The sequence below is a fragment of the Pleurodeles waltl genome, chromosome 8 (assembly GCF_031143425.1).
Source record: "Pleurodeles waltl isolate 20211129_DDA chromosome 8, aPleWal1.hap1.20221129, whole genome shotgun sequence".
Taxonomy (NCBI): domain Eukaryota; kingdom Metazoa; phylum Chordata; class Amphibia; order Caudata; family Salamandridae; genus Pleurodeles; species Pleurodeles waltl.
In genome coordinates this window covers 840587662-840613813 of record NC_090447.1, presented here as the reverse complement: position 1 = coordinate 840613813, position 26152 = coordinate 840587662, and positions in this window count along the sequence as shown.

Sequence of the window (26152 nt, the reverse complement as noted above, 5' to 3'; positions counted from 1 at the left end):
CATTTTCAGTTTTCCACTAGAAAACAAGGAATTGCACAGGGATGCTGGATTTCAGCATTGAAGTACTTCACTATCATTGGACCACATATCCAGGTCACTCACTGGAAGTCAGCAGCAAAGCCGTGTCTCTAATCCAGTCACGGTTGCTACTGCTGAAGGAAGCTACTCACCTCTATTTCTCCTCCACGGCGGGGCTTGGGGGAGCATCAAGTTCTTCATCGCGGCGGGCAGCATTGCTGCTGGTGGCAATCCCTGGCCTGAGCAGCATCGTAGTGGGGGGGGGGGGATGTGGCTCCCTCGTCTGCTGCGGTTTCCGGGTTGGTCCAACGGAGTCAGACAGCTCTTCTGGCTGGGGCTGTCCTTCAGGAACAAGGTGTTGCAGGGCAGCTCGCATTTCCGGCAGCTTGTGGATCGACAAGAGCAGACCACTAGCTGCCAAGAGGGTCCATCAGAGAACTCTCCTGCCATTCCAAAGACAAAGGAGCTGAGTGACCCTTCCTGTTTGTGACCCTTGACCCTGCCCTCTCTCTTCCTGCACCGGAACCTGCATCACCAGAGAGCCGCCTCTTCCCAACAGCGATGACATGCAGCTGCAGGTGGATACAACAACAAAACCTCACCAAAGGCGCTGACCTAGATCCTCAAACGAGTGCTGACAACAAGAGGATTCTATAAGACCGTGCAATAAATGGATCCAGCCAAATACTGTTGAAGCCTTCCCTGCACCCCAGACACCCTTGCAGTGTGAATACTAGTGTAACCATCAGCTGGAAGACTGCTACTTCATCTTCACATACAGAAACTGAGTAAAAATCTGTCAGATTGCAAGCTCCCAGGCCGACATCCACCTACCACCCTTCGACCTCAGCACATCCATCAGAGCTCAGCACAAACTCAGCACAAACTGCATGCTCTTGCCCCCCCTGGCCACCAGGGGCCACCTAGGGAGGTGAGGCGGCACACCCCCATCAGATATCAGCAGATCTCAGCACATGCTGTGTGCTCGTGCCCCTCCCGACCACCAGGAGATATCCAGGGGATAACCAGGGAGGTGAGGCGGCCCAGCTTCATCAAAACTCAACACAAGTTGCGTGCTCGTGCCCCTCCCGACCACCAGGGCACATCAGGGGGAGGTGACGCAGCCACAACAAGAAGACGTGCTTATGCAAGAGGTGCCTGAGTCTGTGACCACGAACCAGCTCTCATCCAGTCCTCAAGCAGTCCTCAACACATCAACACTCCTAAGGTCTTCCACACCTTTAGCCTGCCAGACTTTCGGATGCCCAGAATTTCAACAACAACACCTCCCACGCTCCAGGCTGTACCAAGCCGCATGTTCATGCCCCTCCACCATTTTATCAGCGCAAGCTGTAGGCCAGCTGGCCTAGTGGTGTAGCAGCATTCCTAATCAGCTCTGAATCGGCTGGTGACAGTGCCTCGAACCCGATGCCCAGAGCACAAACTACAGACCAGACGGGAACAACAGGAGCAACTGGGGCAGTGGTCCCAGCTGGTGATGCCAAAAAAGAAATATACTATGCGACAGCAAGGGATGGGATACTGCCCAACCCTGCAACCTAAGGGCATGGGGGGAAGCACCTCACCCCACTGGCTGCTAGGGCGCTTGATGGAAGTAGCAGAGACCCCTACACAACACAGTAATACAGGCCCGACCCGAAGGAAAGGGCTCCATAATCCATTTCCTCTGCAGCCAGCAGCAGAGTGTCCAGAGTGGGGGAAAGCTCTCACAGGGGCACCGTCGCCCAAATCAACAACTTGGGGCTAAGGTACTGCCTCAGCAGAGACACTTAGAGAGGAGCTCGATGTAAAAAAGAACTCTCTCATGTCTCGCATCAACAGTTGGTCATCATGAGCCCCACACCTTCCATGACTCCCCTTCTCAAGCAGGGACTGCAACATTGCCACCACTACACAGAGGTTTCACTACAACAGAACACAAAGCCTCTCAGCGATTAAACGCACCCGTGGCCTGCTCCCTCCATCTGGGGATTGGATATCCGTCTGTGAACTTGAGTGGTCTCCAGTACAAGGGCAGTCAGTGGCAGCATATGACTCCTTAGAGACATCTCACATACTTGAGAAAGAAAAAAAAACCTTGCCCACCAACTAAGGCAGTATGAGTCTCACAGACCAGGAGCTCAGGGCACTGTCCAAACAGTTCCTCAATAACATTGAGGAGCAGATTGACAGAACACTTAGCCACACTACATTAGCAAAGATACGCTAGAGAGAGGATAGGGGCGGATCAACTCCGGGCTCACCACAGACACACAAGAGCTGGCGGCAATCAGAGCCTCACAGTACACTACGTAAGTGTGCTTCTCTGGCAGTCAAACAAGAGGGAGCTGCAACTTGACTTGATTTAGTCCCTGGCTACACACCTACTCGAATTTAGAGCAAAGGTAACACACATGGAGAGTCCCATTACCATAACAAAGAAGGGAGTTCAATGTTCTTGCTTCCCAATCACGGACAAGCTAGGCTCCCTGCCTCATATACTGAGTGATCTAGTCAGAGTAGTTAAGGTGACAGCAAGAAGAGACAAAACTATAGTGGCAACACCTCCCCCCCAAATGTGCCAACCAGTCCAACCAGACAAAGGCCAAGGTCCAAATACAGCAGAATCAATGGCAACCCCAGTCAACCCTTACCAAACATCTCCTGGGGTAAACAGCATAACCCTCAGATACCCTCCGCTCCCCAAGTAGGGATACAAAGCCCTGAAAGTATAAAAAACCGGAACCAAACATGAAAGTTGTCACCAGCAATCATGGTGTCACAACACTGGCAAGCAACTCCCCCCTCAAAACCCATTCAAGTTTTAACTATTGGCCTTACAAGGAGAGCGAAGAAGAAACTAAAAAAGCAAGCCCGGAAACAAAGAAGCCAAATGAGATCGGGCAAAAGGCACAACACAAATACCGTCCCCAAAGTTCTGAATTCAGTGGTGCAGCAAAGCTGTTCCCAATTTGTCAGGCAGGTACAACACAAAAATGCCTGCAATATGAACAAGCAGCAGAATTGCTGCCAGCCCCCTTACAGAGGGAATGGAAAGCCACATTCAAAGCACAAACACCAACATTTGGCACACCCAGGTTGTCACAACCGCCTCAAATACAAGAACACATAGCAGCGACAAAGATGGTTCCTTCTAGGGATCATGATGCAGCAGATGCCACTGGGCTTAGTCCACCACCAGAAAATGACAAAAGAGGTCCAGCAGATATACCAGGGAGCCCGGGGCTCAGAAATCCTTTCTCTATCACAGAGTTCAATATCTAGGGACTTGTCCAAAACCAATCCCTGTAAGGATTACAACAGCCTGCTTCAGCAAGGAGGGCCAAAGGGAGTGCACTAGTCCACATATCACACAGGCAAATTCTCACAACCCGCAAGCTGGCACAAGGAGTGCACAACAATCACAGCTCATAGAGTCAGCGAGCACGACCAGCTACGCTAGCAGCAGAGACCTGGCCAACTATTTAGTGGCAAAAACAACTTATCTTGACCCTTCTGGCATGGATACCTCTCATTGGGCTAGAGTGCCAAGTACTCAGCAGGGGGCCAGACTGGGCCAGCTGCCAACTGGACATGACACACCAGAAGCAGAAGACCCTCTGGAACTCATTTTCATCCCTCACTACACCTCAAAAGGACTTATAAACATTTTAAACAGAAGGAACTTACTGCGATTATTCTCTCAGGTGCCAGCTCTCAGGCACACCACCTCGAAGACATGGACTGGGTCAGGTTTGAGCCACCCTTCCTAAATGCTAGCAGAGAGGTTACAAAAACAACCTGGAAAAGTGCAGCACAGAGGGCTGCAGCTTGGGACGCGAGAGAGACCTTTGCAGACTGGGGTCATTGAGCTTAACATTCCCGCGCTTCAAAAATACCCGTTTATCCTTTCAAATACTGTCCCTAGAGACAGGTTGAAATCTGTCTTAAGAGGCTCAAGTTGGGGGAGGAATCACTGGACCCCTACAACAGAGGCCCCGTAGACTATAACCATATTCTGCGTGCAAAACCGATGAGAGGTTCCTAGAGGCACGCAATCATTCCCACAAAACAAGCAGAGGGACTGGGCAGAATCAAGGTATAGGTCCTAGCACTAAGTGGAGCGTAGAACACAACCCTTTGTGCTCATCTAAATGCCTGTCAATCTTGTCATGGGATGTGGCAGGCTTCAGGAGCATTGGCAGATCCAGCAAGGCAATGTCCTACTTAAATTCTAACAACATCATCTGTATGCAAGAAACTTGGGAATGCGCTCTATCTCACTTGCCAGGCTATTATGAGATCTTTTAACCAGCCACTCGCCCAAGTATTTTTGGACGGCCCCCTGGTGGCTTATCCACCTTCATCAAGCACACAGTCTGTTTGGCATCCACTGAGCTGACCATCAACAGCAAAATGGCCCAAGTAATCACCATTAGCGGTGTGAACATTGATCGAGTAAATGTTGACTTGATACTAATTAACTGCTACATAATCGCTCGAAGAAAATCAAAGGTAAAGATAATCTTCGAACTCCTGGAGAACCTGGAAACAGTCATCTTCCGTCAACCAGGTCACGAAATAGTCATGCTGAGAGATTTTAACATAAGCGGGCTAGATGCACAACTAGAGGGCACTCCCTAGAATAGAGACCACCAACTATTACAACATTTTCTTACAACTTTCAGATTATCTTCAACCCGTCCGGGGGAAGTTCGACATTACAACTGGACAAAAATGTTCTTAAGGCAAGGCGGGCACTTTGTAGAGCCCTACGTATGCATAAACAAAAACCCACACAGGACACAGCGGCTCAGATAATAAAAAACAGAAGATCCCTCAAGAAACAAATATAGGAACACAAGTTGGCAAAAGAGTGTAAAGAATGGGAAACCATATTCCAGCTCCTAAAGGACCATAATAAAGCCAGGTTCTGGGAGCATTTAAACAAACTGAGGAACGGCCACAAGTAAAGGGGGAATGGTGTAGCAGAGACAGCATGGGTCTCTCACGTCACTTTCTTGTACACTACCTCCAAACCAGAACCAAACTCGGCTAGCAACAGGTTTGGCAAGAATCAGCATCCATGCCCCCTCACAGTGCAAGGCCACCCTCAATGGTCGAAGAACACCTAGTGAGCGAAAATCAGGCAGTTGCACGTGATGAGGCAAAAGGCGCGTAGCTGAATCATTTTTCCATCAGCATGCTAGAGAAAGCTATAAAGAGTACTAAGAAGGGCAGTGCCCCAGGGCCAAATGGTTACCAGCTTCTCTGTTCAAATGCTCTCTGTGGGCTGGGCAGAGACGCTGTCTCAGCTCTTTAACAGCACATATCAGCTGACCACCATCCCAGACTCCTGGAGAGGGTCTATACTCTGTCCAATCTACAAAAAGGGGGACCGCTCAGTAGCTTCAAACTATCGTCTAATAGCTCTCCTGGATGTGGAGGCAAAAATGTATGCTCAACTGCTGTTAGGCCAACTGGAAGCCTGGGTTCAGGAGTGTCAAATCTAGCTGCTCTTCCAAACTGGTTTCAGACCTGGGGCACCAACAGTGCACAATATCGAGGCGCTTTCATACCTGCAGCATGAAGTAGCTAAAACCAACCATTGGCCGCTATTCGGCTGCTTCGTTAATGACAGTGCGCCCTTTGACAGGGTAGACCGTGAAACACTATGGAGGAAGCTGTCAGCATGGGGCATTTCCACACAAGTCCTAAGCGCCGTCACCTCACTGTACACCCACAATTGGGTCCGTGTTTTAACAGGTCCAGGAATATTATCACAGAAAATAGAAACCAACAGAGGCCTAAAGCAGGGCCGCGTTTTGGCCCCACTACTGTTTCATTTGTACACTGCAGACTTAGAGAAACATCTGAAGGCCATCAGCCTGGTTCTACCAAAGATTGGCCCCACAAAACTCCAAATCACCCAATATGCCGATGACATTGTGATAATGGACTGCACAAAAACTGTCCTACATTTTTATCATGGCTAATCAGCTTCAAGTCAACCAGAAGAAAACAAAAGTCCTCATATTTGGAAAGTACAAAAACAAAAAGATCATCACCTGGCAGCTGGGAAGCCAGACTATTTACAGAGCCAGGTAATATAATTACCTGGGGGGGTGTTTCACAGAAAATAATGTGGCGGGATACAGAAAAGCACTGTCAGACAAAAAGCTGCTGCCATCTCACATTGAATCACCCAACTGATTAACCACCTAAGAAGCACTTCGGCAGCCCCAATACTAAGAGTAATAAAGACGACCATGCTTCCTGCTCTGCAATACAGTTACCTGCCAATTCCTGAGTCTTTAGAACCTACCATAGACCAAGCTAACTATAGATCATATTTAAAAATCTTCCAAAAACCGAAGTACACTCGTCGTTCCAGGTTCAGATTGGAAATGGGCCTAGTGTCGGAGCAGACAGATTGCCAAGCTGCCATCCTGAAATATTACATCGGGCTCAGGAAGGCCAATTCACTCACATTGAAGCCCCACTTGAGAACTACTTTTGAAACTCCAGGCAACCCGTGGTTTACGCAGCTAAGTAAAGCCCTGAAGACCTTTGAAACGGGCGACTTCATTCAGCTGGCAGACACTGTGACATTCAGTGCTTGGAAAAAATCAATCAACACAAATGCAAAGGAACTCTCAAGGGAGCACGATCTACTGTCAGCCAAATCACCATCACCAGTGCCAGCGTTAAACAATTCTTATTTGATCAGAGCCCCTCAACCATACCTCCTAGAAGCAATAAACGCTGCACCAGATTTTGTGTATGTGAACAGTAGTCCTGCCAATCAAGGAGTTTTATCCTTCCTGGCCTACACACAGGTGCGATTGAGTCTGTAGGCTCTGCTCCTACCATCACAAAAATTGGCTTCACTTTCTGTGCTGCTGTCCCTTATTAGCAGCCGATAGGAGGCAGTTAACAATTTCATCAGCTTTGGCTCTGGGTGCACAGACTTGCAAGGAGGCATCCAATCTCTGTTTTTCACATTCAGCTGCTTGGACCTTGGCTAGATGTGCAAAATACATGACAATTCTCAGACGGCTGGTAGCCCAGCCAGTGGGGGCAGACAGAACGGTGGAAATTGGGCCAAAGGAAACCTAAGCACCTCTTGCTGAAAAATGAGCAAACAATAACTCCTTCTTAACATGTTTTTGGTTTTCCTCTCCCATTTCTTCCTTCCTTTCTTTTAAATGTTACCAAATGTTTATGCAAATGTTATCCACTGTGCTTTTTTGTAATGGTTTTAATTAACTGAACAATAAATTGATACTATACTATACTACATATATATCACGTTTCGCAAATTTTTCGATGGTAAAGTCTGGCAATTTTATATATAGTAATTTACCCAATGAAACTTTTGGGGAGTGCTAATTACCACATTATTCAGAATTCTGATCTCTATGTAATTTAATGCATGCTGAAGTATCTGAATTTACCCCATCTTACAATAAGGGCCAAAACTACAAAGTACAAAGGGGGTCATTCTGACCTTGGCGGTCCATGACCGCCATGGCGGAGGGCGGCGGAAGCACCGCCAACAGGCTGGCGGTGCTTCCTGTGCGATTCTGACCGCGGCGGTAAAGCCGCGGTCAGAAAAGGGGAGCCGGCGGTTTCCCGCCGGTTTCCCGCTGGCCCAGAGAATCCGCCATGGCGGCGCTGCTTGCAGCACCGCCATGGGGATTCCGAGCGCCTTCCCGCCAGCCTGTTTCTGGCGGTGTCCACCGCCAGAACCAGGATGGCGGGAACGGGTGCCGTGGGGCCCCTGGGGGCCCCTGCACTGCCCATGCCACTGGCATGGGCAGTGCAGGGGCCCCCTAACAGGGCCCCACAAAGATTTTCACTGTCTGCTGTGCAGACAGTGAAAATCGTGACGGGTGCCACTGCACCCGTCGCACCCCTTCAACTCCGCCGGCTCCATTCCGAGCCGGCTTCATTGTTGAAGGGGCTGTCCAGCTGGGCCGGCCAGCGGTCTTCTGGCGGTCGCCCGCCGGCCCAGCGGGAAAGCCGGAATGGCCGCCGCGGTCTTTTGACCGCGGAGCGGTCTTTCGGCGGGAACCGCTTGGCGGGCGGCGACCGCCGCGGTCAGAATGACCGCCAAAGTGTTCCATAGAGCTTCAGGACAGCTGCAACTTCACACACACCACTAGAAGTATTGTTTTTACTAAACACATGACTGAAAAGGCCTCTTATGCCACATTTCCCCAGTGGCAGTGGCAGCTCCTCCATTCGGGCAGAGGAGAGTCGCCCCACTGCAAATTCACGCATTGAAAATAAAAAATAAAATGATAATAAAACAAGTTTATCATCAGTTTATTTTTCATCCAGCAGGCTGCCAGCTGATCCGAGAGTGGGTGATCCATTCTGATGACAGCAGCTGCAGCAGACAGGAGGAGTGATGGGCTCTGTTAGATGTGCATGTCTATTTGGCTGGCTATATTAGGATGGCCGAACCAACCTTGGATCCACCCCTTCATCCCTTTGAAGAAATGGATGAGGGGTTGCAGATGATTCCTGTAGGAGCCCAGCATCATTCTTGAATAACTCAGTGAGTTATAAGCTTAACGCTGTGATAGCATGTCACTAGTTCAACTCATGAGAAGCCAGGGCCATCTCAGTCTTTCATGTTACTGAGGCAATTAGTACTGTTAACTTGGCTGATAGTTGTATGCATAAGCCTTACAATTATAACTTTGTAAAACTGAGGTAGCAGGTGGTATACAGAAAACAAGTTATGATCATAAGGTGGGCTCTGTCTCTTCTCCAATGATCATTATAGTCCTATTCAAAACTGCTCAACTATTTACTTGCTATTATTAAATTAGTTCTTGCTTAGGATCACGTTGGGCAAGACTCTGACCTGGTACTTGAGCCCTGCTTTTTTTTATTTGGATTTCAGCAATTTTCCCGGTACAAGTACACAAGTGGAAGCAGGCTGTTAGAAAAAGGGTCGCCACTTGTCAGGGGTTTGCAGCCTCTCCAAGTAGGGACCCTCACTCTAGTCAGGGTGAGGGAGTCACAGAACTAAGATAAGCCCTGCTCACTCTCTTTATAGCTTGGCACAAGTAGTCAGGCTTATCTCAGAGGCAATGTGTAAAGAATTTGCACACACACACACACACACACACAGAAAACATCTGTGAAAACACCACAAAAGTACACCTCACCAGTTTAGAAAAATAGGCATTATTTAGCTGAATAAAACAAGACAAAAACAACAAATATCCAACATACACAATCAAAGATACAAATTTTTGAAGATTAAACTTCAGTATAGTGCTTAGAAACACAGTGGCTCCAACTGGGGCTATCACAACGTCATTGACGGAGTCGTTCGCAACAGTCTGACGCCACTCCCAAGGAAGTGCAGGCCGGTCACGGAGTCACGTGGACCCCCAGGTACAGTAGCTTTGAAAATGATGAAACAATGATGTTGCATGGAGTCAGGGAAGTGAGGCATCGCTGGAGCTGGTGTGACTTCAGTTCCTTACTGCTACTGGGGCGGTGAGGTGTTGGTTCCTTGCTGTGAGGCAGGGGAGGTGTTGGTTCCTTACAGTTACAGGGCAGGTGTTGCTAGGGTGCGGCATCAGTAGTGAGGCATTGATTCCTTATAATTTGGCAGTGTTGATGAATACAGCAGGTCTAGACTAGACCTGGGTGGAGTTCATGTAGTCGCGCTACACAGAACTCTACAAAGTCGAAAGAAAACTCTGTTGTACTATGCGGAGTTCCACTATCGGGCAGAGATTCATACAGCACCCATTCACGTGATGTTTAGTGTCACTGGCAACGTGAAGTATGTCCTTCCAATGGAATTCTCACACGAAGGGAACCACTCTTTTCACATGGGCATGGACATCTTATATTTTTTGCTTGTTATGGTGTTCAGACCTACTTTTCCATACCACTGTATCTCTCCCATCTCTCTGTTTTAAAACATATTTTACCCTACTTTCTTATTATTGTATTACCTTTTTTCTTTCTCTTTTTATAGTTAAACTTTTCTCCTAATGTTTTTATGTTTTATTGCAATGTTTTCCTTTTTTTGTGCTTTACTTTTTTCCCCTTCTTTTTTCCTAATCCTTCCTTATCTTTCCCCCCCAAATCCCCAGCACCATTGCACAGCAGGGGAGCGGCAGCGCTTTCCCAACCACAAGCGCCAGCCACCTTCCTTGCGGGCGGCAGCAACGTCAAGGAGTGCAACCCCACTCCATATTTTTTGAGGTGGAAGTGGCTGCCTTGGTGTTCTATGTGCAGTGCCACCTCTGCTTCACCTTGGTAGCAGGTGGCAGGCCCTGGTCTGGGTACAGCCTTCAGGAGCACTAGCAATGCTGGGAGAGGGTTTGCTGGCTGTGCGCCACAGGCCTGGGGTCCGGCGCATCCATCAACAGATGATGCACTGCTGGGCCCAAATCCTAGATCAGGAGACGGACCAGCTCGACCTGCTAGGCGTTGAGGTTGCGGGGCTCGTGAGTAATGATTAATTATTACTTGTGTTCCATTCTAATAGTTTCTTCCAAAAATAACAAGCATGCTGCTCACACGCAGGTAAGTTAACTTTATATTACAAATATAATTTTAGATGATCCTCACCTAGACAGATGCTCAGTGCTACCTAATTGTACTGTTTTTGGCCCCTGCTTGGTCTGATTAAGAAGTAATATAGAGACTCCTCCTGTGCCCAGTCTAAGATAGTCAGTCATTGCTAATGTATTAATATTAGTGAGTCTGCATGTTCTCTGACTTCTCTGTGCCTTTATTTTTTGTAGCTCATACAGTGCCAACTGCAAACTGCCAAGCAATATCTCAGTGGTGTGTGGTAGTTTTGCATGCATCCAATCAATGGATTGAGAGATTGAGAATGAGATGAGAACTTTAGAAATCATTCATTTCAATTTATTAGTAATTCCAAAATGTAGTTCAGGAAATTTTGAATATGGTTAGGAAATTTGGAGTAGGCTGGTCCATGATACTAGTATTATTAATATACAGTTGCTCTGAACCTCTGATGTAGAAATGTTACTGTGTTTGTGTTTTCCTCTAAAAAAATAATATTGTTGGAGAGAATATTTATTAACATTACCACTAATCTTTTTTATTTTTTTTATACATCATCCAGGAGCAGGGAGAGGGCTGGTGGTGACAAGACGGGCGAGACAGCTGAAGATGGTCCCTCCACAAGGGCCAGGGCAGATGGCTCTGCTGGCCCCAGTAAGCCCTCCTCTTGTTGTTCATATTAATTTCCTTAACTTTTACCGCTCCACGCTTAGAATTATTTTCTACCTTTTTACTGTGCCTATCGCCTATTTTTTTCCAACTCCACTTCGATTTATCTGCTTCATAAATTCTTCTTATCCCTGCATTATCCTATTTACTTATTTTCTATATTTCAAGTTTCTTTACTTTAAACTGTCTGACTGTACTAGTCTGTCTGTAGCTTCCTTTCTTCTGCTTTGTCAGTGAGATTTCCCTCTCCCCTTATGTATCTTATCTTGTGGAGTGGTGGTAAGGCTCAGAGGACACATGTACTGAAGATTGCATGCCAGTGTAAGGTATTCTACACATTTCGTGAGAAGGCTTTCTTTTTCTTGCTCCAGTTTCCAGCTCAATCATTAAAAAAATTGTAAAAATTGTTGTTTTTTAACATGGTCATGTAATTGTTTGTACCTTCCAATGTTGTGTATGTATTATTAGTATACTAGCAGTTGATGACCGTGCACCATGGCTGGAAGTATGAGGAGGATGGCCCCATTCCATTAGCCAACCAAGACCATATGTCCTTCATTGACCAATTCTTGTACCCTTTTATTTCTCTTGAAAAACTCTGATTAATCAATAGCTAGTTCTGCCCCTCCGTTACCAATGTTATTTTACTTGCCTGCAGGGCTTTTAAAAACTTGCCAACCAACAAAATGCCAACCTGATATTTTGATAGAAAAGAATCTGTACCTGAAATATAGTGATGTATTGCGGTTGCATTTTGCCATTACAAAAAAACATTAGGGGGAGGCGTACGTGGCTTCTAAATTGTGAATTTTTTTTACTAGTCGCACAGACCACCAGTGCTGGGGCCACCAGTGCCAGCACCAATGCGGTTGCAGGAGTGGATGAGGGTGGAGTCTCTGTGGCAGCAATGACGGGCAGTGGTAAGTCCTATTGCTTGCTTATTGACAATTAGTAATGTAGTCACTTCAAGGGTGTACTAGTGTTGTTGACTCACTAGTCAACACCCTGCTTTAGCAGATGCAGTGGGGGTTAGGTAAGTATTAATGGTCTCTTCTATCTGTAACTCAGCAGACTAAGGTTTATATAATGAACTTGAACTATGATGTGTTTTGGAAAAGAAAGAAAGGATGGAAGTAGAATGGATGGGTGAAATATACTATGAGTGAAAGGATGTGGGTGTGTGGATGAAAGGGTGCATATTAATAATCATATAGGTGGGTGATGAAGAGGATGATAGGATACATGGGTAGTAGAAGGATCAATGAAAGGGTACATGTGTGAACGATGCCAGCCCAGGTGGGTGAAAGGGTATGAGTGAAAGGATTCCATGCCTAGATGGGTGAATAGACTCCTCAGGTGGGTTAGATCTATTGGATGGGTGAATGGATGAAAAGATGTATTGGTGGTTATTGGGTAAATGGATGTTGGTGAAAGATTAGTAGAGAGCCATGTTTGGAATTTGGATGGTTTTAAATGGCGAAGGACTGTATGAGAGAATGTAAAGCTTAGCTTAAATGGTGTGTATCAAGGCCAAGGGTGAAGAATAAGAGTGCTAGAAGAACATGTTTGCAATTATGAATAGATAAATGCATGGAATGAAGAAACAAGGCTGCTCTTTTGGATAGGAGTGTTCTTCTCACCTACTTTACTTGCTTGGAATGTTTTTTATCAAAGGTTTGATGCAAAGGTTTGGATGGTATTTCAGAATATTCCCTTGACTCACAGTATTGTTCAAGCGAGGCATGTAATATGTATCCCAGCATCCCTCCCTCACTTAGACCTTTCACCAGTGCCACCCATGATGACCTAACAGCTGCGTGGTTCTATCCGGCAGAATCGGCATCGCAATGTTGTCTGTGCAAGTGGGTCTGTCAACTTAGGTTAAGTTAATGTGTCAAACACTTTTCAATGCATGGCAATGGAAAAACAAGGTATGTTTCCCTTTCCTTCCAGTGCCCACTGTGTCAGTCACTTCCTAGTTATTCACTCATTTAATCATTCTTAAAGTTCTGTTCCTGACTTCTGAATAATTTAAAAAATCCAACTTAGCTTGCACCACATTTTTCAAGCCAAGTGATAAATATAATTAATTAGGGCTTCCATAATGGATTTACTTTTGTTCTAATTTTTCTCTTTTACCATTTGCCAACCACAGTGAGTCGAACTACTAGCCAAACCTTAGGCACATGATAATGATGATCAGGAATTGATTGATCTGTAAAGTGTATACTCTACCTACCCATCCTGATCCCATCTACCCTGCAGTTTAGTATGTTAAGAAGTTTCTTTTCATTACTGCAAAGCAAATATATTATTTTGTTTAAAAGTATATATTACTTGGAGGAGGGGCATGAGGTCAGTGAGTAAAGTGGTCCTTAAGTAAGTGCCTTGATTTTCCGGAATGGGATAGTCTGTGGCGATGCGAATGCACCAAACACAATCTATATCCCATTCCTTAATCCTTTTCCTATACTGCAGTGCATCATTTTTCCTACCACCTACTTATGGCAGACAGGATGCCTGCATGATTGATTATATTATACTGTTTGGCGTGTTTCATTCATAGTGTTCATCAACCTTGTAGTCCAGGTACAAAGAAGAACAGGGCCATTGGAATAAAATAATTTTCTAGTAAAGCTGCCCCAGTTGCAGACAGTAACAAGTACAACTAGGGCACCCGTTGAGTTAGCAATGCCACCAATAATGTAGCACAACAGGAGAGAGAATATTTGTACTCCATAGTGCATAATATGGCTGTGACAGTTATCACCTTAAAATGTAATGTTCTGATGTGACCACCAAATGTACTGCTACTGTGCCACTACACTACATGATTTTAAATAAGTGTTTTGCTCAGAACGTTGTTTACAATTTCTCTTTTTTCTGTCTTAATATAGCTATTCCTGCTGGTCCACCACCATGGCAGGAAAAAGCAGCCCAGCTGTAGCAGATGAAGCTGGAGGCTCAAACACAATATTCATCTGGGAAATGATCAGCAGCCTGTTGGGTGAGGAATAGAAAAACATGAATATGTATGACACAGATAACTTTACATTCTGTCAGCCCTAGTGATACTGAAGTTGTATAGATCTAAAACTGTTCGATCACCCACGTTTACAAAATAGTACAGTAGTAGAATCTTTGGGTGAAGCTAACACACACAGTTCTAAAAAAAGGAATTTTGAAAGAAAAATGATACTAGTCTGTAGTGCCAAGTTGGGTGGTGCATCTACAATCTTCTTGGATTGACCCGTCAATCTTCTTGGGTGCCTGTCTGAAGTGGTCCTATAAGCTAAGCATGAGTGTTATGGTGCAGGAGAAGCAAAGGCCTGTGGACTGTAAAACAGAAATGATTATCATGATATTGTAGAATCAAGAAAGGTGGAATGGAAGGTAACCTTCATGAGGAGTAGTGTACCAAGAAGACTAATAGCTGGCAGAGCAAGAGCAATGACCTTTGCGATCTTCCCATTACAATCACAGACAAGTGTCAGCATGTATCGGGATGATCACACTCACAACTGTCATGAACATTATAACACTTAGCCTAGAGCACTGCATAATGTAACATTATCATCCATCACATGTCTGTGTCCTCCAGTTTCCTACAACAGGCCCCCCACCCAACCACATAGTTTCAAGGTTGAGCCAGCCAGCAGTCACACACATCAGCATTGCATTTCCCAAATCAGGTAAATGACGCACCTCTCACCACCAGATTGGAGTAGGCCTCTTAGACCCATCCTTACATCATCAATGTTGATTTCCATGAAGTTGATAGCTTCCTTCTTCTGGGAGTTGTTTAAGTTGTCGAATCACGCTCTGATTCCTTCCATCATCCTCCAGACTCTGATTAAAGATTATTATGTCCAACTCCATGCCAACTGCTCCAGAGAGTCACAATCTCCCGACCCAATTGAGATAGAGCAACTGGAACTGTTTAACAATAACAACAAGAGAAATATTGAGTACATTTTTTGCCTGGACTAGAATTTTCTTTGTTAGCTAAATGGACTGGTTGGGTCTTCTTTGACAAACATGAACCAGAAAGCAAAGCACCAGAAAATAAAGCAATTTGGAAACGCCGGGGAAACAAAAACACTTTCAGGAAAAAAAAGTTATCACCCATTATTATTTTTATGCCATCAACATAAATCGATCACAACACAAACACAAGCCAGTGTAATATATTTAAACAATATAAACACCCACTCTCACTATCTGCCACCAATAGACATGAGTCACACGAGACATCACAATTCTCAACATTGAAAAAGTATCCCTCATAACAATCATTGAGGCATATAGCATGACTTACGTGTTCCAATCAAGCATAGTGGCACATGCCTGATCCTCTTCGATTCAGGAAACAAAACACACATTGGCCAGTAAGTTGTAAATCAAATATCTGGAGCAGTCCTACTAGTAGACAAAAAAAAAGGCTAGGCACAGAATGGAGGCAGGCATTGTCAATCTCTGTGAAGTTATTTTGGGGGCTGTGGGGGCTTCTTCAATGCACACTGGTCCAACTCCAATTTGGCCGTACATGTGCCTGAAACAGCTGCAGTTCATTAGTCATTTAGACAGAAACCAACAATATAAAACAATAAGGTTCTTCCAGCTGGCTATTTTTTTCTCAAAGCAGTTCATCAATAGTAGAAAGGTCTGTGGTGCCCCAGGTCTAGTCAGGGAAGTAGAATTAATCCTCAAACTCAGGTGATTTACCTAGAAGTTGATCAGCTAATACACTTCCATGGCCTGAGTTCGACCAATCATCACCCTCATCCACCTCCTGCTGTACTTCAGGTATGCTGTAATTTGGTTGTGTAAAGTGCTGATTCATTTTGATCATGGTCAATCTCTCAACATTTTGGGGCGAGAGACTGGTCCTTCTCACTGTGACAACCGCACAAGCTGCACTGAACATACGCTCAGCAGATACACAGGTTACAGGGAAAGCCAGATACTTTTTTGCCAGCCTGCTGAGCACTGGCCAGTGGCAAATCTTCCCATAGCAATACACAAATGGGTTTTAATCCAGAAAGATCTTGGTTAGGTCATCCAGGTAGGCCTGGACCATACTCTTAATAGTCATTGGTGCTCCAGCTTCCACAAGCTCATTTGCCTTCGGCTCAGCAATGGATTTAAGCCCTGCCTTTAGAAACCAATCAAATGCAGATTTTGGGGCTGCTCCTCCTGTTGCTATTGTTCTTGCTGGTGTTGATGTTGGCCGCTCTGAGCCAATTAGCACTGTTTGCAGGCTCTATGGAAGTAGTAAGTTGCACCCCCAGAAATTCTGCCCATGAGGGGGCCTCTACTTTCCAACTGTTCTTTTTCTAGGTCTCTGGCTTGCTCAGCAATCTATGTCTTGTAGGTTGAAACATCTCCTTTAGAAAAAGGAATGAAAGTGGGCAGAAATTGTTTGTCCTGTGGGTCCAGAATTGTGGCACAGATGTAATGTTTTGATGACACAATGTCTCTTTGCAGCCTTGTATTAACAGATAAGCGAAGGATTCAGCTCTCTGCCAACACCTGCGCTTCTGTATTTTCAGCCACACTTGCGTACATTTCAGACACCTCTGTTAGCTGTATATGCACTAGTGGGATAGCTTGGCCCATGGTACAGTCTTCCTTGCTGACTTCACGTGTGAAAATTTCAAGAGGAAGCAGCATCTCTGTCAGGCATTTGACCAGGCCCCATTGGTCCATTTCAATGATCATGCCTTTCACAGTTGCATTCCCTCTTTGCATGACATATTCATTGATCGGTCTGTACTGCTCAAACAGATGTTGTAACATGTAAAAAGTAGAATTCCAAGGTGTTGGCATCTCCTGTATGAGGGCTTTAACTGGCATTCCATTATCACACTGGATAATCCTCAACAGCTTGTGGGCTTTAAAAGAATGGCTAGAAAGAGTGCAGATTCTTCTGCATGTCGACAGTAAGTTGCTGAAACAGGGTTTGTTTTTTTTAGGAATGTACAATGATGTTTATACAGTTGCCAAACATAGGACTCTGAAATAGCCACAATTTGACATGTCCTTAACTAGATTACTGTCATTGTCCATGGCAACAAGCCCAATGTTAAGCCCTCTGGAGTGCAGCCATTCAAAGACCTTGTTGTTAAAGTCATCCAAGATGTTTGCAGCTGTATGGGATTTCTCCATGGCGAACATAGCTAATGTTGCATGCTTCCGAGCATCATCAAAACTATCAGCTGTCTCAACACCTGCATATATAATTTCTCTAACGACCACAAAAGAGATCCAGTATGCAGTGATATGCATGTAATCAGTGGCGTGGCAACTGTGTGGACAGCACTCTACTGCAAAGCTTATCCAACCAATTCCAGCACATCATGATTTAGCACTGGAGCAGCACCTCTGGTGAAATAGGTCTGGCTGGGAACCTTCCATTTCAGGCAGAGAGCTGCTAAAAATACTAGAAAATCCAGTCCTTCCACAAAAGAAAATGGGAGGGGGTCAACTGCTAACATTTTAGCCAGCTTCCCATTGTACAAACATGCTGGTGGGTGGTTTCATTCATATTGCCCCTCCTGCCTAAACTCTGCAGCAATAGTAGCCTGGATTTTTTCTTTGCTGCTGTCACTGATGCAGGTGACTAAGAAAGTGGTGGTAGGCTCAATATGCATCCCACGGGGGCAGCCACTGTATGATCTTGCCTTGGTGTTTCCACCTGACTGTGAGTCTTCCTGTGCCATTGCGATGTTGGTGATGTGGGGGGCGATACTTCTGCACTGCTAGGGACACAGCTGATTTGTGTAAAGAAAATGTCACCCTCTTTTTCACCTTCTCCTTCCATGATGATTGGATCAGATTCCCTGCTTTTAACACCTACACTAACACCACTTGCAGGCTTTTGTCCGCTAAGGTGCACCTCCCAGCAGATTTCTTGGTGTTTTCTCAAATGGGTTGTTTGGCCTCCGGTTCTATAGTTTGTACCAAGCTTACCCCAACTAACACTTGCTCCGCAAATGGAGCATTAGGCAATGTTTGGCTCCTTTTCACTAACTGTAAAGAAGTCCCAAACTGGGGAGGTCAACTTTCTAGCACTGGGGCCACTGCCAAAGTTTGAAGAAGTGGCGGTAGGTGGATGTTGTTTTGATGACGTTTGCCTCTTTGCAGTGCCTTCTTCTACTGAGATGGCTGTGGATGTAGGTCGCAACAAGGGCCTTATAAATACGGAAGCTGGTGGAGTTGGGAGGATCTGTGTATTTTCCCTCGGAGCAGGTTAAGAAGATGGGGTAATGTTTGACTCCACTGGGGCTGGGCTAACATCCATGATGACTGGCTTGTCATCAGACTTGTCATTCTCCTCTTCTTTATCCATTACTCTAAGGTTTTCAGGAATCTTCCTTTTCACTTCTTGCCTCTCCTGGTATGTTTCAGACTGAGGTGACATCCAAGTGGAGCCTTGATCATCAGAAGGGGGCTTGAAGAAGAAGATGGTGAAGATCTGGAAGACAGTGGATCTTGTGAAAGAGGGGCTTCTTCAGCTTCCTACTGCATAAAGCTCAATATCCTGATGTGCTCCTACATTGGGAAGTACTGCTTTGCTGGCTGTTGTTGTCCACTGGCCTGCGTTTCCAGCCACGATTGGTTACTACTTTGAGAAAGAGATAAGTCCAATTCAACGTCACTGCTAGTTGGCGTTCCTGTGATTAGAGATGCTGCCTCTGTGCCAGGCATGGGCTTGGGCCCAGTTTGAAACATACAATCTAAAAACCAACTTCACCAGAAGATACATTTTTAAATTGTAAGTTTAGAGACCCCAAACTCCAAGTCTCTATCTGCTCCAAAGGGGAAATTACACTTAAAAAATATTTCAAGGCAATCCTCGTGTTAACCTATGGAAGAGATAGGCCTTGCAATAGCACTAGTGAAAACTGAATTTAGCAATATTTCACTATCAGGACATGTTAACCACACCAGTACATGTCTACCTTTTAAATCCACTATACCCTTCTCATGGGGCTGCCTTGGGCCTACCTTAGAGCTGACTTACATGTAGTAAATGGGAAGGTTTGGGCCCGGCAAGTAGGTACACTTGCCAGGTCAAACTGGCAGTTCTAAACTGCCCACACAGGCACTGCAAACAGGGCTACTCATGTAGATAGCACAATCAATGCTGCAGCATTAGTAGCATTTGATTTACAGGCCCTGGGCACATATGCTGTGATTTACTAGGGACTTACTTGTGAATCAAATGACCAACACAATTTAGACAGAGAGCCCTTGCACTTTAGCTCTAGTCAGCAGTGGTAAAGTGCCCGGCGTCCTAAAACCAACAAAAACAGGTAACACAAAAAGGAGGAGGAGGGAGGCAAAAGGTTTGGGGATGACACTGCAAAAAGGGCCAGGTCCAACACAAGTGTTAAAAACAGTTTTTCTTTAAAGTGCTTAAATGTGTGCACCTGCCCACCATTCACACTATCTCTTGGTGAAGTTCATCCCTAATTAGTAGACAGATCAGGACATCCATATGCGAGTTAATCCTTGAAGAAAAAGTTATGCTCCAAAGAAAAGTGTATAGGAGCCTGACTCTGGTGCCCTGCTCGGCTTTACATGAAAGCTTTTGACTGGGGTATTCATTCACTGAATGCAGAGAGCTTTTTGAAAACATAGTACAGGGTGCATACCATTCATACATATTATTTCCAAGTCTTTAGTCAACAACTGCGCTCCCCTTCCCCGTTTGCCTACCATAACATGCCTGTACACAGGATAATGAATTTTCTCCAACTCTCACTTTCACCCCTCCTGCCCCCCTTTTCAAATGGGATATGCAGCATTCTACAGGGACCTATCAAAACATCAGACTCTCTTTATTAGCAGTGTTCAATCCCAGAAGCCACATTGAAGTGCAATATGCATACTGTACATATATATATATATATATATATATATATATATATATATATATATACAAAGCTTCAAACGCTCGAAGTAAACTCATGTGGCCCGAGAGGGGTGGTGCAAAACCGGCACGAGCAAGCCAGTAATTATAAATTCGCCAAAATAAAATAAAAATAGCACGCTCAGGATTCAGGAAAAGTGAAAGCCATGTTTAATCAAAGCACAACGCGTTTCGGCTGACACTGCAGCCTTGGTCACTTGATATTCACCACCAATCAACCAATACTAAACACTATTCATTCATAGACATAAAAATAAGACAAACAGCAGATACAAGGTACAAGATAGAAAACCCAAGAGCACAACCTTATAATACATTGACTTACATCTAGATTGTAATTACTGATAAGATCTGTACCGCCCATTTGTCAAAATTATAAATAAATAAGTATATATAAATATATACATATATAAATATACAAATGCAAATAACCATATAAAAGCAGATAACCATATAAAATAGACATGAAATGGGGTGAATTGTCCTGCAGAGGCGGAAGGTAAAAACATTATACCATAAATAGTTCACCGGGCTAATATATTATAATAAAATATTATCACTTATAGGCCCAACGATGAACTAAAATCACACAATGTGAAGGATAATTCAAATGTATAAACCTAGACCACACTAACTGCAATAATAAAAAACCCTATATCACTGCTTGCATGGTTAAAACTGATACGACAGATCAACAGTATAACAGAGATTCTTTTAACATTTTCTTATCTTGTAACCTGCACTGACAACACCCGATAACGTGCACTATGGGAAGAGCGGTGGCAAGTAGACATCAGCATTAATTTCATCCAATCATTAAATCTGAAAAGATGTATAAATAAATAAATACATATAGTAAGTGACCATATCACCAATCTAATCGACTACTAAAAAACATTAATATAAAGAGTTATACTAATTAATAAAGATAGAAAAATAAAAATATAAGAATGACTGAAAAACCAACTCCTATTTTATAATCTGTTGACATTCAAAAAAGCATTTAGTATATTTTTTAAAATACTTTTATCTTTTTATAAATTCATTAATAGTAGCTACTACATAAATTCTACCCTATTGAGGTTGTGTTTCAATCATCATATAAATGGGTATTGAGTTCTTCCCCAATATTCAACCCTTTCGGTGTCTTAGTCTCCAAATCTAAAATATATTTAGACTCTTTTTTCCTCAATGTTAGTTCCCTATTACCCCCTCTATGGGATGGAGGGACATATTCAATGCCAAAGTAGGACAGCTGTGTCCAATCAGACTTATGTTTCTCTTTAAAGTGCCTTGCTACCGGGTAGTGGTCATCAACTGAAGTTATAGCACGCATGTGTTCCAAAATCCGTTTCTTAACATTATGTTTAGTGCTCCCAACGTACCATCTTTTACAGGGGCATTCCAATATGTAAATCACAAACGGGGTACTGCATGTTATAAACTGATTAATTAACCTGTTTTTACCGGGTTTACATAGTGCGTATTGTTTTCGCATAACACTATTGCGGCATGCTTTACAGTGCCCACAGGGAAAAAAACCTTGTAAGCCATGATCTCTAAGTTGTGATACTGTAGTGATATCATTAGATCTCAACATATCCTGTAGGCTCCGTCCTCTTCTGTACGTAATCTGAGGTCTATTTAATATCGAATCCCCAATAACATGGTCACTTTTCAATATCTTCCAATTTTTTTAAATGATATTCTTAATTTGTTTTGTATCTTCACTAAAAGTCATAATAAGTCTAGTGTCATCATTTTCATCCAACTTCTGTTTGGGAGTATTGTCAAATAAAATATCAGTTCTTTTTGTTCCCTTAATTTTATCGATTGCTTTTTTAATAACCCAATCAGGGTATCCCCGCTGTTTGAATCTCATAATCCTCTCTTTTTGCTCAATTTCAAAGGCTTCATTGGTGCTGCTAACTCTTTTAGCCCTTAGCAACTCCCCATAGGGGATACTCCACTTTAAACTTTCTGGGTGTCCACTTGAAGCATGTAATAGACTGTTACCTGCTGTGCACTTGCGAAAGAGTTCAGTATTGACCTTATTGGTAAGATTGATGAAAATAAGGTCAATACTGAACTCTTTCTCAAGAGGTAATGCATCGATTCTTTCCTCGCGGGCAAGCTGATGCATCAATTTACAGGAGCACAGCCTTGGTTCCTTACAGGGGGTGGGGATAATTTGATGCCCTGGGACGATGCTTGGAAAATCCAAAACATGCTGGGATGATAAAACAGGAGCTGCCTCAATCCGGTAGGTGATAGGATGATTTTTCAGCCCTGAGACAGGAGGCTGTGTTGGTTCTGCAGATCTTGCATCTGATTTTGCAGATGTTGCGTCCATTTTATGTTGCAGTGGAATTTCTTCCTTAGATGAAGTCTTTGGTGACCCTGAGACTTCTTAACAGGAGGCAAGCTCAGCCCAAGCCTTTGGAGAGCACTTGTGGGAGGAAGGACAAGCCCTTCCAGCAGAGTCAGGGAACAGCAGGGCAGCAAACAGAAGCGCAGTCCTTCCAGAAAAGCAGTCCATATGAGTCCTTTGGGCAGCATGGCAATCTCTCTGACAGAGTCCAGTTGAAGGTCCAGAAGTGTTTGATTTGATGGGGTCCCAGACCAGTATATATACCCAAATATGGGTTTGAAGTGAGGGAAACTTCAAAGAGTGGTATTGAAGTGCATCTGTTCTCTTTTCAACCCAGTCCTGTCTGCCAGGAGACCTGTGGGGGCTTGTTAGTTATTTTCTTGAGGTCAGACCACTAGCCTTTGAAGTGTAAGTGAGAGGCTCACCACCCTTCTGCCCAGGAAGACCCATCAGTATACAGATAAATGCAGATGCAACTTAGGCCCTCATTTGGACCTTGGCGGTAAAAACCACCGACCACTGCGGTGATGACCACCAAAAGACCATTGCCGTGGCTACCAGCCGTCCTCCAGATTATGACCACAGCCAGATTTCTGCCAGAAGGATGGCGGAAATCCGGCTGTGGCCATGCCTGCGGATGGCGGTAAGATGGCGCTGCTGTCATCAGCAGCGCCACTCAAGTAGACCGCCGCCAGCCGCATTATGAGAAATAATATGGCCTGGCTGTGTTCTGCTGGCGGATGCTGCTGCTGACAGCAGCGCCTGTCCCGTCTCCTGCCAGAAGACCCCCTGGACACAGGTAAGTGGGTGCTCCGACAGGGAAGGGGGGTGAGGGGTGTTGTGTGTGTTTGTGTGAGGGTGTGTGGGTATGTCTGTGCATGCGTGTATGCGGGTGTGTGTTGTGTGTTGTATGTGTGTGCATGTCTGGAGGTGTGAGTGTGTGTATGTTGAGTTGTGTGACTGCGTGTCTGCGTGTATGTACGTAAGTGTGTGCGGATGTCTGTTTGAATGGATTTATGCATGCGTGGCTGAATGTGGGAATGGGTGTGTGTATGCATGTGTGCGTGTGTGAAGGGAGGGGCGTGAATGAAGGGGGGGGTCTGGAGAGGAAGGGGGTGGGAGGGGGAATCTGGGGAGGGGATGGGGCGGGGAAGATCCCTATCAGTGACAGGGAAGGGATTCCCTGTCGCTGATAGTGCCTACTGCCATGGTTTTCGTGTCGGTAAGGAAGCCATGAAAACCATGGCCGTAGGCGGGTCATAATCCTGCAGGCGGTACAGTGATGGCCACCGGACTGGAGATTGCTATCTCCGGCCCGGCAGCCATTACTGCCGTGGTGGTCAGTGCAGTACATTGGGTTTCGTGGCAGTAAGGAAGCACGAAAACCATGGCAGTAGGCAGTGTCATGATCCTGCAGACGGTACAGTGACGGCCACCGGGCTGGAGATTGCTATCTCCAGCCCGGCGGCCATTACTGCTGTGGCAGTCAGTGCAGTACAGTGGCGTTTGGTTTGAGCCAAACTGCCAATGTCATAATATGGAGGAAAGTACTGCCAGCCTGTTGGCAGTACTTTCCACCATATTACCACCGATCACCCGGGTCATAATGAGGGCCTAAATGTCCTGTGTTTATGGCTGGCTGGGTGGAATGCATAAGGGGAGCTGTCAACCAGCACAGACCAGATGTGGATTGGAGACAGGCTGTAAGGCACAGAAAGCAGTAAGTTCAGAGAAATGCCTACTTTCTAACTTTTTGTGACACAGAAGTGGTGCAGAGTGGAGGCCCATATCTTCAAGGTCACTCAAAGCCACTTTGCATAGCTTTTCATGGCATTGTAGATATGGTGTAAGGCAGCGAAGTGCAAGTTGCTGAGTTGCCTTAAACTGCGTCAGGGAGGCATACCATGGGTGCTGGGTTGGATGTTCCCACGCAACACCCCGGGTTTCAATACGTTCCCAGAGTTAAAAGAATCTGAGAATGTTGCAAAACTGTATTCCTTCCCAGGGCAGGCACAAGAAAGAGAAACATCTTTATTTCTCCTTGTTGTTTCTTCTTCCTATGTGGTATGAGTTCTGCAGCACACATAGAAAGAGGAAATGTCTCCCAGGATTCTGCCAACAATGTGGACACCCTTGTACCATGGTGCAAGGGTGCCTGCATTGGCATTAGACAAGAATTTTTGAGCCAGCATGGGGGAAAGGTCTGAAATGCAACATATCTTGTAAATACTGTACTTTTCTTCCCTCTCAAATTGGCATAGAGCAGCACAGCAGAAGGACCTGTTGTGCTGCCCTATGCCAATTCCTTGTAAATATGCCCCATGATGTATTGTATAAAAAGCATGGCTGCCCATATCATTAGAGATGGGGCAATGTAGGAGTGGGTATAGAATAGTAACAGTGCCCTTGCATTGAACATACTGTTTTTATATTATTTCAGCATCATACATCTCTGCTCTGCCTGCATATGACGTGTCAACTGTCACAGATCCATACTGTATGTTATCTTAGCTTTTTAATAAAACTACGAGGGGCAGATTTACTAAAAGAAATAGTGCAATTATGCGAATTAACTAAACCGAGCAATGCGAGGGCATATTTACTAAACATGCCTGCTGCACTGCTCTTTTTCCATGTGCTGGCACACAAACAGGCTGGCTAGTACCACACACTCAGTTGTTTATGTGATATTTAGCATAGATTGTGTAACAGAAAGGCTTACACCATTTTTAGCCTTTCACTCTTTATATGTATGCAGCATACCTGCAAAGAGTGAAATGTTTGAAAAAATCCAAATAGTTCTCCTTTTCAATACCTGTTTTAAGCAGAAATTATTTTTGATGAAAAGCAAGGTCTGCCAATCTTTGTACATCTGGCTCAGTATCAAAAACCAAGGGTGGTTGCCCTGGAACACCTATTTACTATCCTTGGAACACGCTCTTGACTCAAAGTAGCGCAAACCAGTACAAATCACTATTTGTGCTACTTTAGGGGGTACTTTTCGGTGTTTTGCCCTAGAAATTAATTATTGTATCTACACTTTATATAGCCTCACGTCACTTTGCTTGACTTTGCGGCAACATAGTCTTGTGAAATCTGCCTCTACATGTTGTCAATGCTTTATGAAAAATCATGACTTGAGATATATTTGGATATAGAGGAATGTAGTAGCTCGTTCAGTGTAACAGTAGGGCACTTGGGCCAAACAAGCTTTGTTCATTTCATCCAAGCATTATGATTCTCTGCCGGGCACTCATCGGTAGCACTGCCTATCACAACAACACCCCTGTATACTCCCTGCTGTCACTCAGCACTGAGGGTTGGAAAAGGTTGGGATAGCTGGTGTGTGCACACTGGCCAACACAGGCCTTCATGCTTGAGAGAGAAGGAGGAGAAGACAAACCTTTTAGCTGCCAGACTCAGAAGTAAAGAAGCAAAATGTCGTCCATCAACATGTCTGCCACTGTACTTAACGAAACTCTGGTGTAGTTATGAATCAATGTTCTAACAGATTAATGGCTGAAGGAGACTGACAAATTGCCCATTCCATTCTGTTTATGTGTTCAGAAGACTGATCCAGT